Here is a 6,233-nt window from a genome sequence, read left to right as displayed (position 1 = left end):
GCAGTGAGCCGAGATCGCGCCACTGCACTCCAGCCTGGGCGACAGAGCGAGACTCTGTTTGTTTAAAAAAAAAAAAAAATAAAATCAGCTTACTAATTTATCTCAGCATTCTTTTTGTATCTTTTTAGCAGTTTGGTCATTTGTTTACAACTTGTATTTCTTCTTGAGATAATGTTCTATTTTTCTGCAATGCCCATTTGTTAAACGGGCTCTTTTTTCCTCTGCTCTTTTCAGCGTTTGTATTTTAATAGGAAAAAAAATTTATTACAAAGAATGAATCTGTAATGGTGGAATTTCAGGTTTTGAAAATAAGAATGTGCATAAAACATCTAAATTCAAGAACCTCCTACTTTGTAGATTGGGAAAGCATCACGTATCAAATGGATCTATTTCAAGGGAAGTCTGTATAACTTCCACTTACTAAAGGCTTTGTTCCAAAGGATCTCCTTTGTTACTACCTCATGTTATGTAAATAAAATCATAATCAGTTATATTGCCTCAACTAGATGACTTCATTTTCAACACATGTGCAATAGAATTGAAGAGGGAGGTCGAAGATAATATCCTAGCCTGCAATTTGGGGTATTTTAAATAAATGAATAACAGCATGTATTGGGAGCGCCCCCACTCCCAATACATGCAGAATAGCAGACGTGTATTGAGCCCTTAGTTTTTTTTTTTTTTTTAATATACTTCATTCACTCAACAAATATTTACTGAGAACCTGCGAATGCTTGGGACATCAGGGCACAACAAAAAGGCCAAAGATTTCTGTGTCCACATCCTGAGGTGGTAATGGGGTGAGGGACAGACTGTACAATAAAAAACCTACGATTCACTCCATGAAAATGTTGTCGTTTTTCTAGTTCAGCTGGTAAACTGGACTGTGAAGAAAGAATGCTCTAAGCACAGTGTTAAATTCACAACCAGGGCCCAATACTAGTTTCGATTCACTCACTGACACCCTGGTTGCTAATTACAAGTCTGAAATCCATCAAGGTAGTTAACATCTCTAAACATCAAAGCGATAGCGGTTTTAGGCCCTAAGAAAGTGCAGCCCGGAGAAGTATTAATGCAAAATGTGCTAAGGCTGTTATTTAAATTCTATTCAAATCGAATGTGGCTTGCCTATTTATAACCTGACTTATAATTCTGGACAACCAAGCTACGTTGGGCTGTGTTCCTCGGCTGCCACAAATCATCGTCACAGGCTGAAAGCTCAACTGCTTCGTGCTCTTTATTTTTTCATGCCTATGCCAACGTTGCCGATGTGGTAAAGCTGTCATCACGCCGCCAGAAGGGCGGCCTTCTTTGGCGCGAGCAGCCTAAGAGGCTTCCGGCTGCTGCGGCTTGAGCTCCGATTTGATCAGACGCCACGAAAGGGATTTAGATCGTGGCCATTTTTCAACTAAGTGCGTCTGCCGAATTTAATAGCAAACCAAAAGCCACATTTTCTAACCTCCAGTTAGGCGTCTAAGAGGAAGAAAAGTGGCGCTTGCTGGCTGAGGGAGCAGCGTGTCTGCAATTACAGCCACGTCTTGCCTCCTGGTCTTTTCCTCAGTGTGGGATTGTCTTTTTGTTTTTTGCCTGGTCTGAGCCGGCCCCACAGAAAGAACAGACCAGACGAGCTTACTGAGGTAAAAAGCAGGTGCGGCGGTGAGGTCTAGGGGGTCTACTCAGAACGAGGCAGACACCAGCGAAAAGCGCCGTATGGCCAAGCTAACTCAGGACTGACAAAACACCCACCCCACTCTACCGCCTCTCCGGCCAAGGCTGTCGCTACGGGCCAGAGGGCGGAGCCGCCACATCTTCGCGCGAGACCAGCCACGCGACTTCCCAGAAGGCCGCAGGCAACATCTTAATAGCAGCCAGGAAGCCGGACCGGAGCGGAAGGGTGGGCGGGGCTTGCCCGCATATTTAGGGGCACCCGAGGCCACGCCCCAGATCGGAAGTGACGGAGACGAGCTAGCGCGTCGAAGGTGGCTGTATGGTTTTCCTCGCGTTCTTGAGTCGGGAAATGGCCGCTGTGTGGTTACAACGGAGATAAATCCCCGGAACCGCGATTCGGCGTGTCAGGTAGGCCTCGCGCTATATTGAAGTTACTCAAGGGGCAGTGAAGACCGAGGACAGGCCATATTTTTGACTCTTTTGTGGGTGGTGTCGGGTTGGCGGCGAAAGGAGAACCAAGGAGGCGTTGCGCCGTTATTTATGCGTTTTTTCGTTAGCTTCCCTCAGGTTTTCGAGGCACTACGGGCCTAAAAGGCCGGGCGGGGGCGCTGAGCAGTGCTAACGGCGGGCGCGCGCGTGTTTGCGAACCTGCCTCGAGACCCACAGCCCGCGCGGCCTCCCGTGCGCGTGCGCATATCTTCCTCTTCCACCCTTCCCCCATTTCTTCAGCCCGTACCTCTGCGCGCGCCCGACTGAACGCTCCGCGCACGCGCGCTCGTTCATTTTTCTCTCCCCCGCTTATGGCGCCGACGGCCGCTGGAGGTGCAACTTGTGTCCGCCTCTCATTGGCTGGGACTGCCACCTTTCTTCGTGGCCTGTGGGGTTTTGAGAAAATAACTGTGACCCGCAGCAAAGTGCGTTGAGTAGGTCTACCCCTTTTCGCGTGGTCTTTAAAACTGCCCTCCGGCTTCAGACCACCCGTCAGTTAATGCCTCGTTTTTGTGATGCTACTAGGTTTTAGGGCTCTGTTCTGCCTCTCGCTGCTGAGCCTGGTTCTCTGGAGTTAATTTCGGTACCCCCGGCAACCTGCTGTTTTGAAGCGAGCGCGCGCTGTTGACTGGTGCTGGTTCCCTAGTTACAGTTCCCTAGCGAGAGGATTGGGTCTTAGCTGGTGGTTCTGAGTGTGGCCCTGCCCCATCCGGCTGAAAGTGCGGTTCTTCATGAGTACTAGCGAAGCCGAGTCTTTTCAAGTGATTCAGCCCATTTAGTCGTGTCAGAAATGTTGCAGCCACGATTGGTGGACAGCTGGTGTGAGAAATGGGTGGGAGTGGCGAATTGGACTTTGCCTTCATTTTAAATTCATGAGTTGGCTTGATTCGCCTTTAAGATTTATTTCTTCAGAATCGAGCTGAAGTACCAGCAGCTACTTTGCTACCTCAGACTTTTTTAAAAAGCATTTTAGAATTGGAAAAAAATTAAGACAAGTTGAAAGCAAGTGTGGCTAACACTGACGAAAAAGATGAGCTACTTCAGACTTGTACCTCATTGCAACAGCCTCTTTTAAATTTTTTGGTGTTACAAAGCAAAACAAAATTTCTTGTTCCTCTTGTGAATTCTCATTTCAGTTCGACTCTAGTTGGAATGGTTAGGATACTGTTCAGGCAGTAAATAACCTTTACGTAGGAAAAACTGCTACAAGGCCTTTGTATTTTTGTTTGATCATGACCAATTCAGGATAGGTAATTTGATGGGAGGGAAAAAGTGGCCCCTTGGCGGGAGTTTGAGGCTGCTGTGAGCTGTGCTCGTCCCACTGCACTCCAGCGGGGGCAACAGAGCGAGACCTTGTCACTTAAAAAAGGTAGCTCATGGTAAACAACCTTGGAGCATCTTCTCAGTGATTTCATATTTCAACCAGTACATTGTGGTGAATACTGAAATATCTTGTTTAATTCAGGTAATTAAAATGGTGGCAAAGGAAACTGTTTAGCCAGAGCCCTTCTTGACTTTGAGGAACAGTGGTAGTATAAGACTTGGTGACAGACGTGTAAAAAGTACTACTCACTGGTAGGCTCAGGTCTGGTTGATTGACTGATTCTTGAGACGGAATGTCGCTCTATCGCCTAGGCAGGAGTGCAGTGGCCCAATCTCGGCTCACTGCAACCTCCGTCTCCTGGTCCAAGCGATTCTCCTGCCTCAGCCTCCCGAGTAGCTGGGACTACAGGCGCCCGCCACCACACCGGGCTAATTTTTGTATTTTTAGTAGAGACGGGGTTTCACAATATTGGTCTCGAACTCCTGACCTCAGGTGATCCACTCGCCTGGCCCACCCAAAGTGCTGGGATTACAGGGATGAGCCCCTGCGCCTGGCCTCGGTTGAATTTATTAAACAACTTTTGTGGGCAGCAAGCTGTACGAGGTTAACTATGTGATGAGAAGACTTAGAAATGGAGAAAGTTTTATCAGTTCTACATAGGACTTGGTTTGGGAGTTTCTGGAAACTACGTTGGAAATCAGTAGTTGCACACTAGCTGAATTCAGCTGTGTAATTTACAGTGATTTGTTATTTACCAAATAAGTAGAAGAGGGAATTAAGAAGCTAAAATCTCTGGGTACTTGTTTGATATGAATTTGTTAATTGTTTACACTCAGGTAATAAGTGTTACCTCAGTCATAGCATTTAATATTTTATCTGAATGTCCCTAAGGCTGAAAACCAACGAATATGCTAACACGAAGATAATACTAGATTATATTTGTGTAATATTTTAGAGTTTTCAAACACTTTAATTTTATTTATTTATTTTTTTGAGACAGAGACTCGCTCTGTAGCCCGGGCTGGAGTGCAGTGGCGCCATCTCGGCTCACTGCAACCTCCGCTTCCCTGGTTCAAGCGATTCTCGTGTCTCAGCCTCCCAAGTAGCTGGGACTACAGGCGCCGGCCCGCCACCATGTCCTGCTAATTTTTTTTTTTCTTGAGACACAGTCTTGCTCTGTCGCCAAGGCTGGTGTGCAGTGGCGTGATCTTGGCTGACTGCAACCTCTGCCTCCCAGGTTGAAGTGATTCTTGTGCTTCAGCCTCCCCAGTAGCTGGGATTACGTGGGATTACAGGTGCACACCACAAAGGCCGGCTAGTTTTTCTGTTTTTGAGATGGAGTCTTGCTCTGTCACCCAGGCTGGAGTGCAGTGGCATGATCATGGCTCACTGCAACCTCCACCTCATGGGTTCAAGCGATTCTCCTGCCTCAGCCTCCAGAGTAACTGGGATTACAGGCGCCCGCCACCACGCCCGTCTAATTTTTATATTTTTAGTAGAGACGGGGTTTTGCCATGTTGGCCAGGCTGGTCTCGAACTCCTGACCTCGGGTGATCCGCCCGCCTCGCCCTCCCAAAGTGTTGGGATTACAGGTGTAAGCCGCCGCGCCCAGCCCAGACATTTTATTAAGTATGTCTAGAAAGACTTCTAAATGATGCTGATTAATGGTGTATCAAAAATATTAGGTAACCTTACATGCAAGAATCATTTTAAGTAAACGTGGTTAGCTTGCAGAAAGGCTGCCTAAACAAGGGTTACCAATAATGATGGCTAATGCTAGATTGTATACCACGGGCCAAACATTAAACTAAGCTGTTTACATGCCTTACTTAGTTCATTTAACCCTGTACTTGTAAGGAAGTGCCATTAGTAGTCTTTAAAACAACAACAACAAAAAAACACCTGCAGAATTTGAAGCTGACAGATTAAGGTAACTCGTTCAGTGTTGGGCAGCTAGTTAATGGCTGAGCCAGGAATTGAATCTAGTCTACTGGAATAATAGTCATGGGCTATATTTTTAGGATTTGAAAAGATGGAAATAGCATTACTTTGTTTACAACAATCTGGGGACCAAACTCCTTGAGCCTGCTAAAATGAAGACTGGGATTAAGTATGCTTGAAATAGTAATCTTAAAGAATTCATTTTGGGTGGCTTTGTCTTGGGTATTTTGTTGAACCCAGTTACTTTGCTCTGATCATTTTTTTTTCTTTTTTTGAGACAGCCTCTCTGTTGCCCAGCCTGGAGTGCAGTGGTGCAATCTTGGCTCACTGCAACCTCCGCCTCCTGGGTTCAAGTGATTCTCCTGCCTCAGCCTCTGGAGTACCTGGGACTGTAGGCGTGCACCACCACACCTGGCTAATTTTTGTATTTTTAGTAGAGACGGGGTTTCACCATGTTGGCCAGGCTGGTCTCGAACTCCTAACCACAGGATCCGCTCACCTCGGCCTCTCAAAGTGCTGGGATTACAGGCGTGAGCCACCATTCCTGGCCTGATAAATTGGTTTTCTAGCGGGTTTCTGATCACTTATGTTCTAGCTGGCCATTATGTATTATTTCATGAAAGATAGGCTCTGTTTAGATATTTAAGAATCTTATTTTTAAAAATAAAACCTGCTTTATTTTATCCTGTGTTCCTCATTGGTTGGTGTGTCAATTGGCTAAAGATACATGTGGCAATTTATTCCTTATCTCTGTATACAAGTGGGAATCTATTAACAAATGATCTTGGTTGTAATAAAGGGAAGATTAATT

The 6,233-nt window shown here is 46.1% G+C and overlaps 1 protein-coding gene across 9 annotated transcripts in view; it reads left to right on the top strand.

The window, feature by feature from the left end:
- Nucleotides 1-1,141: 1,141 nt before the first annotated feature.
- Nucleotides 1,142-6,233, top strand: part of BCLAF1 (BCL2 associated transcription factor 1) — a 32,152-nt gene continuing 27,060 nt past the window's right edge. For 8 of the 9 annotated variants that reach the window (XM_055391762.2, XM_055391760.2, XM_055391758.2 and 5 more), the window contains exon 1: nucleotides 1,340-2,076. The gene's annotated coding sequence lies outside the window, so the exon portion shown is untranslated. Of the gene's footprint in view, nucleotides 2,077-6,233 lie in introns of all 9 variants that reach the window. The other variant, XM_019029556.4, reaches the window with a different exon arrangement.

The sequence above is a fragment of the Gorilla gorilla genome, chromosome 5 (assembly GCF_029281585.2).
Source record: "Gorilla gorilla gorilla isolate KB3781 chromosome 5, NHGRI_mGorGor1-v2.1_pri, whole genome shotgun sequence".
Classification (NCBI taxonomy): Eukaryota; Metazoa; Chordata; class Mammalia; order Primates; family Hominidae; genus Gorilla; species Gorilla gorilla.
The sequence above is the reverse complement of the archived record's forward strand: the minus strand, read 5'-3'. Positions and strand labels throughout refer to the sequence as shown.